Below are 10,245 nucleotides of genomic sequence, written 5' to 3' on the forward strand. Positions count from 1 at the left end.
GTGCTACCAGTGAAACAGCCATGTATTCTCTCTGTGTGAACACCTCCAGCCTGTCCAGTAATCCACTGACCAATCTTCAGCTGCTTCTGTTTAAGACCTGTTTGTTTTAATTTCGAGCTCTGTTCTTGGGACGTCCTAGAGCGATGCTGCTTCCTCTAATACAAAATGGTCTCTTCTCAGAAAAGTTTCAGCTACTCAGCCTTACCACTTCCTTTCTCTGAATATAAATAAGTAAACAAGGAAGCACGGCAGAGTGTTGAAAATGATCTGCCTGCGACATATAAGTAAGCTCATATGGACCCTATTTGCTTGTAATTGCATACATAAATATTTATGTATTTACACACTCTGTACAGCATAAAAATATTGGCATATTACCTGCATAGACACGGGTTACTCTTCTCTGCAAGTCTACCCCAGACAAGCTCCTCTCCAAGGAAGGAAATGTTCACTTAGGAGAAACTTCTTCAATTTACATGGCTACCTGAAGTGTCACAGTATCTTTCATTGATTTGTACAGCAATAAGAGGTTATTGTTGGAGCTGTACATAAGGAGGAATTAATGAATTAGCAAGGGAATTACAGTCAGCATTCCTTCAAATAAGGAATCACTCATTGAAACTAAGAAATGGACAGGCTTAGATAAAAAAAAATTATTATGTTGTCATTGTTTCAGTGCTTCAGTTTTCAGCTGCCTCTTACAAGGATTTTTGTGACTGAAAAAGAATCCTCAGAACCATAATACTACCACAGGGACACTATAGACTGCATGTGTCATGTACAGCACCATCCTATCAGTAGGTCCCTTTGGTGACACTACATTGAGTAATTCCAAATGTACCCGGTTTTAAAAATAGCCAACATGTTCATTCTCCCTCTTTCACTTGTGGAGTTTCCTCCCAAAGTTGTGCTGGTATGAATTCTTTGGGTCACTGCTCACAGCTGTTTCATCAGACTGCACAAAATGTGGCAATTTCTGAGCCTCCTATATTAGTTTAGGTGCATAGTTCTGAAGCACTGGAAAAGAAATTCTTTCTAATGAGAAATGACATGCATCATTCTACCTTGTAGTCATTGAAGGCCTTCTAACTTTGGGTCTGTAGTCTGCGAGAGTGTTGCACATGAATACAGGCATTTGAGATGAGACCTACAAGTCTAGGATTGGATATAAGAGGTTTTCTTTTGAAATTCACAGTCTAATTTAAAGTAGTTTACTTTTCATCTGGAGAAAGTTTGGTAAATGCTGGCAGCAAGTTATTTAAAACTCCCTAAAACTAAACTGCTGTCACAGCTGTCGTAAACAGTGTAGCATTTATCAAACACATGACATAGCTGTGTTTTCTGGGTTCTGATTTGGAATGACCTGTGCGAAGCATCTGAGGCATATCCTGACAGTATCACAGAAATATCATCACCTCTTCATTGTTCATCTAGGTTTGGGGATGAAATAGGACTACATGACTTGTGACAAAGAATCCCCAAAGGAGAAGTTGTTTTGCTGGTGCATTGTCAGCAGTAGTACAGGGGAGCTTACATAACTGTGTCTCAGACACCCCACCACATACCATGCCCTTCACAAAGAAACAAGTTTCTTGCAGCACAGAGACAGGAAGAAGCCTGTGCTATAATTTCTAATTGGTCGTTCCAACACAGTGTTTCATTACCTTCTAACCTAACTTCTTTCCCAAATCCTGTGTAGCAGATCTAATTTCAGTTCTGTTAGTCTTTATTTTTGCTAATATAAAAAAACCTCATCTGGTCAACATTTATTCTGGAGATTTTATAGAAGAATTATAGCATCACCTACTCTGATGCTAAGGAAGGAGAAAAGAAGTCAGATTTAAAGTCAGTCTCTCAGTCTAGAGAGCAGCTAACACAGAAATTCTAACACATGTATCTAATACTTATTTGCTTGGATCCTGTCTGAGACAGTGTGAATACATTATAGCTACATGAATGTGGCATGCAGCTTGCAAAACCCACCTGCACATGTACTTGGGCTTTGTCTTTGTCTAGAACTTCTTTTGTAATGTGATAAACACATCGGATGTGGTGGCCCAGTGAGGGTTGCTGAGGAGACATCACTGTATTTTCTCCATTTGAATTTTCAGAGAGAATTTACTGCTGCATCAGTGCAACAATTTTAAATTGCATTTCCAACCTATGTATGTCTTTGAACATGTCAATGGAAAATACTCAGCTCGCCATGCATGAGTCATGAGCCCCAATCCCAACCAGACTGCTATTTTCTCATGCTTTTAATTGCTCTTCTGTTCACTCTTCCTGTATTTTTCCACTTGTTTATGATTTCTCTTTCTGCTTTCAGGGTCACTACTGTTATTTCCAGAATTAGCACTTTCTCCCAGGTGCTCCTGTTGCCCTTGATGTGCTCTGCTTGGAGAGGCAATTTCAACACTGAGAAAGGATATCAAGAGACAAAAAGTTGAATGTCCACAGTTGTGCAAGCCCACATGCCAGAATCTCTGGTCAGATTTGGGTAGGAGTGTAAGGGAGGATGTCTGGAAAGCAACCACAACTGTTTTGTATGGAAGAGGACAGGTTGGCTGCAGGGACAGCATTAGGGCAGTTAAATGAACTCCAGATAACAGACAGGACCACAGAGAGGGGTCTGGGGCAGAATGTCAGGTTTGATAGGCCATGTGCAGAGATTTGGTTGATAACTAGGCACATTTCAGAGGTGAGAATCCTAACTGTCTGCTGGGAATGATCACATGATTTGAGTCTTAAGAGTTCAATCTTATATTGCAAGAAATGAACACATAATAAATAGGCAGCAAAAAATACATCTGTTCCATAATATAATTTGTTATATACTTTAGTTGGCAATCTCATGAGATGGATTTTGATCTCTTAGATTTTCAAATGCTGAGAAACATTGACATTGCAACTATTATCAGGTGCATACTTTTGTCACTGTGACCTTTTCCCCTCTTTTTAAGAACTAGGTGTTTTTATAGTTGATGCCTGCAGTGACACAACCTTCACATTAAAAATGTGTCTCTTCAAAAACAGCTGCTGCTGGTACAGTTCTTTCTGATGCAGTGATGGTCTGGTGACTGATGTTTGAAAATGTGAGAGTCAAACCACAGGGGAAATTCACACATCCCACATTCTGCTGCCTTCAAAGAGCAGCAATGTTTTCCATTTGCTCTCACCTCTTTCTGCTGGTGTTCTGTCCCCATTTTAAGTGGAGTCAAGGACCTACTTTGAACAGCTTTCAGAATGCCTTATTTATCTGGAATAACTCAGGTTACATGTCCAGTTTTCTAGAGCGAAACAAAAAAAGTTCAAACCTCATAAGAATTTAGTCTTCATGTTCATCACAGTACCAAAGCAAAATCATAGAATCATAGAATCAATCAGGTTGGAATAGAACTCAAAGATCATTGAGTCCAACCCTACTGTGGTTACTAGACCATGGCACTAAGTGCCACATCCAGTCTCAGCTTGAGAATCTCCAGGGATGGTGAATCCACCACCTCTCTGGGCAGCACATTCCAATGTCTGAGCACTCTCTCTGTAAAAAATCTCTTGCTGCATGGGATTGGTATGGCCAAAGTGCAGGACCAGCACTTGGCCTTGTTAAACCTCATCCTGTTGCAATCAGCCCATCTCTCCAGCCTATCCAGGTCCCTCTGCAGAGCCCTCCTGCCTTCCAGCAGATCCACGCTCTGGATCTTTATGACATGGCTTTCTTTTGTCCTGCCCAATTTTGTCTTTGAATAACTTGGGTACTTTCTTCTTTTATCCCGGGAATATTTATCATTGCCAGCCTATGTTTCCTCTTTTAACATCATATGTCTTATTCTCAAGCTGTATATCTATTTATAGTACATGGAAAAAATACTTTAATTTTTATACCTTTTAAAAATCACTATTGTATTGTTAAATATTCATTTTTATCCTTAATAATCTCTGAGCCACACCTTCTAATCTTCAACGTCTTTATCTATTATCTCCTTAATTCCTGTAGTCAAGCATTAACTTTGATTTTGCAATGTCTATGCATTAATACAAGAGCCAAAACAAAGTCTTTGCCAATGTAAAAAAGCTCCTTTGTAGGAATGGAACTGTGAGGCTTCCTCCCCACCTAGTGGTTGAGTCAGTCCTCAGCAAAGATTTTCCTGAATGGAAAAACGAATTTGTAGACCTGAAGAAGCATATTTTCCATTGCTAGAGAATTGTGTTACTTTGAGCAGATGGCAAGAGGGAGTTTAGGCAATTCTGAAATGCCCTAAAATACAGTCACTGTCACAATGCAGCTGAACTCTGTTCACAAACCAGAGAGAGTCGATATCTATTAAGGGGCTGTAAAAAATAAAGCAAGCAGGTATAGATATTCCAGCAAGAATACTGTTTTCTCAGATATATATTTTATTCCATTCTTTTAGGGTCATTAGTAGGGGTGTGGTATAGCAAGAAAAAGTTTAGGTGCTGGGTCTGCAAGGAAGTGTGTGCAGGTTCCTTTTGGCAGCAATGCCGGCTGGGTCTGCGAGGAAGTATGTGCAGGTTCCTTTTGGCAGCAATGCCAGTTCAGACTGTATGACTTGAGAAAAATGGATTGTACAGAAAAGAAAAAAAAAGAGAACCCTTTAATTTTTATTCTATATTATGCAGTTAGTTTCATTTCATCATCTTGTTCTGGCTGATGGGTCATGAAATACTTTGTGTGCTGAGTTTAAACTTTCAGAATTAAAATCCAATCTTCCAGAGCAAGTTGAATTTTTTATGTGCTTCTTGTTTGCCACTTGTCCTTTCATTGTACATTGTAGTATTTAGACATTGGTTTCAGACAGTTTAATTATAAGTGACTTATAAATAGCAAATACAACACTGCAAGGAAAGTAAAGGGAGACACTGAGGTATGTGAACTGTCAGCTATTTAACACAGTAAGAGTTGAAACTTTCCTACAACTGTCTAACTGTTCGGTAGAACTCCCACTTCTTTCTCAGCCCATATCACTTTTATACTTAAATTATTCAGGTTCAAAAAAGTCTCTTGAGCTCCAGGATGTTTGTGTGAACCAGAAATATGACAACAGCTATTAAAAGACTAAAATCATAGACTTATTTGTGATTGTCACCCCACCATGTCATAATGTCACTAGGCACCATGAGACCCCTCCATGTCCCAGTGTCCCTAGGCACACCACGACTCAGTGATTAGAAATCTAGAAAAAAATCTGGTTAGCAGAAGTCACTCAGCACCTTGTGACAAGTTCCTGAGACATGCTGCTGCTTAAAACAATTAGGGTATTAATGTGTTAAAAATGCTAAACCTTGTGAAAAATGCTCTCAGTCCTAAAGAGTTCATGCAGTCCTAGTGGATTCACCCCCTTGGCAGGCTCAGGGGTTGGTGCATGGTGTGAGCTCCTCAATGTGACCCAGAACGAGCCCATGTGAGCACAGGGACAATCAAGGAACACCAAGCACAACACAGGGATCTGCAGCATTCCTGGAGAGTCACACATGAGGGGAGGCTGAGTAATAGGACATCTGATGAATTTCAGAACATCTATATATAAATAAATGTCCAAAACCAAATAGAAAGCCCCTAGTTCTGTCCTTGATCACTCTTTCATGTTCTGTGCTAAGTTAAGCCAAGGAAAAAAGTGCCTGGAGCTTTTAATGTAATCTTGAGAAGAAAACTTACATTAAGGAAAGACTCAGAAAGTTAATTTGAACAGCTCATTTAGTGTCTTCTTTATATATATAGAAAAGCATATTCAGCTGAAGGATATGAAGTTATGCAGAGTATCCTGGGAGCTAGAGGTGGTCAACAGATGAGTTAGTCCTGCATTTCATGATTCAGTCTAAAAATAGGAGTTTGTTCAGAATTAATACAACTTTCTATTTTATCCTTGCTTTGAAAGTCTTTTTCATGTAGTAATGCACATTAAAATTCATACACACAAAGCATTCTGTAAATACAGTGTGCAGTCAGACTGCTTGATATTTTTATGTGAAATCCAACTGCTTCCATTCAGAGGCTGGAGAAATGGGTCAAGGGGGACCTCATGAGCCCTGCATCCAGGGAGGAATAACCCCAGGCACCAGGAAAGGTTGGAGGATGACCTTCTGAGCAGAGAAGGACCTGGATGTCCAGTGGGACACTGAGCTGTGAGCCAGTCCTTTTGTCAAAAGCCTTCAAACGCTGAGTTAATTTCAAACACCTTAAGGCTACAGTTACTACAAGGTCCTGTCACAAAATGCAAGTGTTTAAGCATCCAGAGACAGTGGTAGTTAAATAAGAGATTTTATTAAACATATCTAATCAGAAACTTACGGGGTCAATCAAGTGAGAATATTGGAATTTTTACAGAATGATTGGGGTCAATCGAGAATATTGGAATTTTTACAGAATGATTTAGTTCTCTGAAGAAGTTTTCATCATTCAACCTGCCTTAAAATACCTGTAATTTTATATCTTCCAACTCTCTTTCAGTGTAGTAAGACACACCACCTTAAGCTCTTGGTTTAGGCTTTAGAAAGGATGTTCCTATGTGTAACCAATTTGCTTCTCTAACTCAGTGCAAGACACAATCCTTGTCTTTCACCCCAAAAAGATCTGTATTGAGAAGTTCTCAGTGTAATTATCAACAACTATTCTTGCTGAGATTAGATTTAGACAGTGCCACAGGGCAGTTCTATCCATCTGGAAAAGCTCTCAAGATATCTGAGGTGAATTATTGCTTATAGTTGCTAACCCCCTGCATTTAGTGAGAGGCAGACAGGGTAGAGCTGAACTGATGAAGTTTGGGTGTCTAAATTTAGGTTAAGATTCTCTTTCCTTTATGTCTTTTCTCTCCTGAGGGTGATGCAAGGGTGATGCATCGAAATACATCTGAGTATGTGATCAGATATTGACACCTGAATAGGTATTTCCAAGAATTATGACTTAAAACTCTCCTCAGTTCCTCATTCTGTTAATGCCAAGTCCTCTATAGTCTTCAGGCAGACCTGAAACTTCAGACTCTTGTGCCATTTATCTGGGTATCAGTGACTTAGACTTTCAAAACAGAATATTAATGGTGAGCAATTTTGTCACTCTTCACTTTGAAGGTGGTCCATGGCCAAGACAAATTGGCAAACTTAAAAATAGCTCATTTTAAGCTATCACTTAAACACAGTGCTAACCCAAGAATCCTTCTTAGTGCTGGTTTTCTGCAGAGATACTTAAATTCCTCATGAATTCATGTGTAAAAGTGTTATTCAACGTGTTGTACTTTTGCTCCTCCTCTTGCAACTTTGCTGCATTCTTCATTACTAGTCTTTTACAAAAATCCTTCATTTTCCTCCTCCTTCATTTCCTCTTTTTAATGGGAAAGATTACTTTCTTCCCTGTACACAACTTTGTAAAAAAAGCAATCATTATTAGTGGACTAAGGAACTGAGGTGCTACAAAACCCATAGAAATTAAGGTTAATGGGGAAGTGCTATATCCTGGAAGGGAGCAGTGAGTGGATTACAAACACTTTCATAGAGTGAAATGTGTTTTGCCAGCCCTCATTGAAAGGTAGACAGTTATGGTACCGTTGTGTGGTCTGTGGCTCACAGTAATTGCTGTTCTTGGGTCTTTTCTCCTCCTATGCATTGTATTTTTTGAATGGGCCATAAAACATACAGTCCAAGAGAATCAAAAAGAACTTTAAAAATCACACCGGATGTTGTAAGGTGTTTAGTATCTTGACTTGAAACAGGAAGGATATTAGGATGGCTTCAATTACACTTTCCCTCTGTAGCAGCCTGCTGAGAGCTCATAAACATCATTCTAAAAATATTGAAATCAACTACTGTAAAACCTTATTTGAAGCAAGATACAATCCACTGTGCTGTCAAACGTAGCACTTATGATCAATACCTGCTACCAGGTAAGCAACACCAGAAAACTGAAAGGTCAGGTGAAAATCTGAATATAAGTAATTTTATGTGTTGATGTCATATACTCTTCCAGAATAAATGTTTGAGATTCTCAAATTAAGAGAATATAGACTTTTCAGAGGAATAGGAGAGTCTCTAAGTAGGAAAGGGTATCTGTTCATTACCAACATTAAGAGTATAAATTGTTAAGTTTATCTAAAAAGCTGTATGGCTTTTTGTGTCGTTTTAAATTTAATAGCTACATTTTACATTTGGCTATTGCTTTATATCATCTTTTGCATGTGCCAATCAGGAATTTTCTCCTCATTGTTAAGGATGCAGCTGAGATGCACTCCAACCACTTGCAGTATGTACTATAAATAAGAATGATGTGTACTCAGTAAATAATGAAAGAGTTGAAGTCAAATTTGAACAGCCTAAGCTATGTAAGTAATTTCTTTACGATCTTGACACTTAAACATCTCAAAGGATTTGGGCAAAGTCAAGCAATTTTCATTAATCATCATGAGTTCCTCCTGTGGCTATCTAACCTTTCCCATGCAGCCTCAACATCTTAAAAGTAATTGAAAAAAATCTCCATAATGCCTTACCTCCTGCCTGGAAGTTTTCCACCAGTTCCTGTTCAGGTATAAGTCATTTTACTGACTTCCTACTAAGATGTTTTATAACAAAGAAAAAAACCCAAACTACTCATTTAAGCACATTTCAATGTTTAATTGAAAGGTACATATCTTCATATTTAGACATTCTGAATTGCACATGACATCTTCCCCATCTCTCCCAGGAGGCTGAGCACACCTGTGCCCAAAGCTTTGCACAGGTCAGCACAGTGCACAGGTAGCACTGACAGGTGCAATACCCAATTCCATGTTCTGTGGTGCAACCAACTCCTGTGAGCTCGTGGGAAGACTTATTTGTCCAGTAAAGAGCTTTGGTATGAAGTCTTCCCTGAAAGGTTTAACTAGTTTGAGATACACAAAGAATGGTTTCCACCTCAGCTGTTACTGTAACAGGGAAAGGGTTGCTTGGCTAACACCTAAGCCTATGCTGTGTTTAGAACTTTCCAATCTCTGTCTACTCTGTCAGCCCACATGGCAATCACAGTTCTAACAGCCTCTGCCCCACAGTGATGCGAAATTCAAGAGGACATTAGCAACATTCCCCAGCACCTCTATTCATCTATCATACAGTAATACTTATTATTCACTTCCTTGATAGCACCAGGAACTTGATATGCTTCAAGTACTGACTGAGCTGAGCTGGTCTTCAGAAAAGACATTGTATTTCAGAAGCATACCATAAAGAGATCAGAGTTGAAGCAATCTTCAGTGTTTCTCAACTAGATTGCCCTTACACACAGGCCAAGATGGGGAATTAGCTCTGCTCCTCCTTTGCCTGTAACAATGCACCTGCTCAGCATCAGCATTTACCTCCAGTACAGCCAAACTTTGGAAAACTTATGTCAGTCTTAGGGCATGTGACCAAGTACTCTGCCTCAGCCTTCATTAGCATCTCAAAGTTTTTACACTCGACGAAATAATTCATTATCTCAGTAAACTGCAACTCCTGCAAAATTTACACTCAAAATAATTCATAATCTCAGTAAACTGCAACTCCTGCAAAATACTCAAATTCCTGATGCTGTGTTAGTAACTGCCTTTTATAAGAGAATGCAATAAAGTTTCTCTTTTCTCTTGCTCTAGCTACTTGACACATCCAGTATCACATAGGCTAGTTTTTAATGTGTCTGTGGTAGAACTGCAGTGCCCTCCCTGACTGGAACAAAATAATTCATAATCTCAGTAAACTGCAACTCCTGCAAAATACTCAAATTCCTGATGCTGTGTTAGTAACTGCCTTTTATAAGAGAATGCAATAAAGTTTCTCTTTTCTCTTGCTCTAGCTACTTGACACATCCAGTATCACATAGGCTAGTTTTTAATGTGTCTGTGGTAGAACTGCAGTGCCCTCCCTGACTGGAACACATGGGCACATGGCACTGCCCAAACTGCACCTCAGGTGAGCTGACAGGCACTTCCTATTGTCATCAATATTGAGTGGGAATAGTCTTTAATTTGACTGACACACTGCAGCACTGTGCTACTGCACATCCTGTTCTCCTAGTGTCATGTAATCCTCAAGAAGTGAATGTTTTTTAAAAATAAATATATAATTCAGCACCTGCAGTTACAGTAAACCAAGGTTAGACTACACAAGCTGCTCTACAAACTACAAGGTGTTAAAATTCCTTGTACTGGTAGTGTGGCATTTCACTGAGCAGTAAACAGTCTACCAGCTCAGCCTGAAAACTGATACTGTTGTCATCATCATGAAAAGGAACAA

This window comes from Acanthisitta chloris, unplaced genomic scaffold, assembly GCF_000695815.1.
Source record: "Acanthisitta chloris isolate BGI_N310 unplaced genomic scaffold, ASM69581v1 scaffold12794, whole genome shotgun sequence".
Lineage (NCBI taxonomy): Eukaryota > Metazoa > Chordata > Aves > Passeriformes > Acanthisittidae > Acanthisitta > Acanthisitta chloris.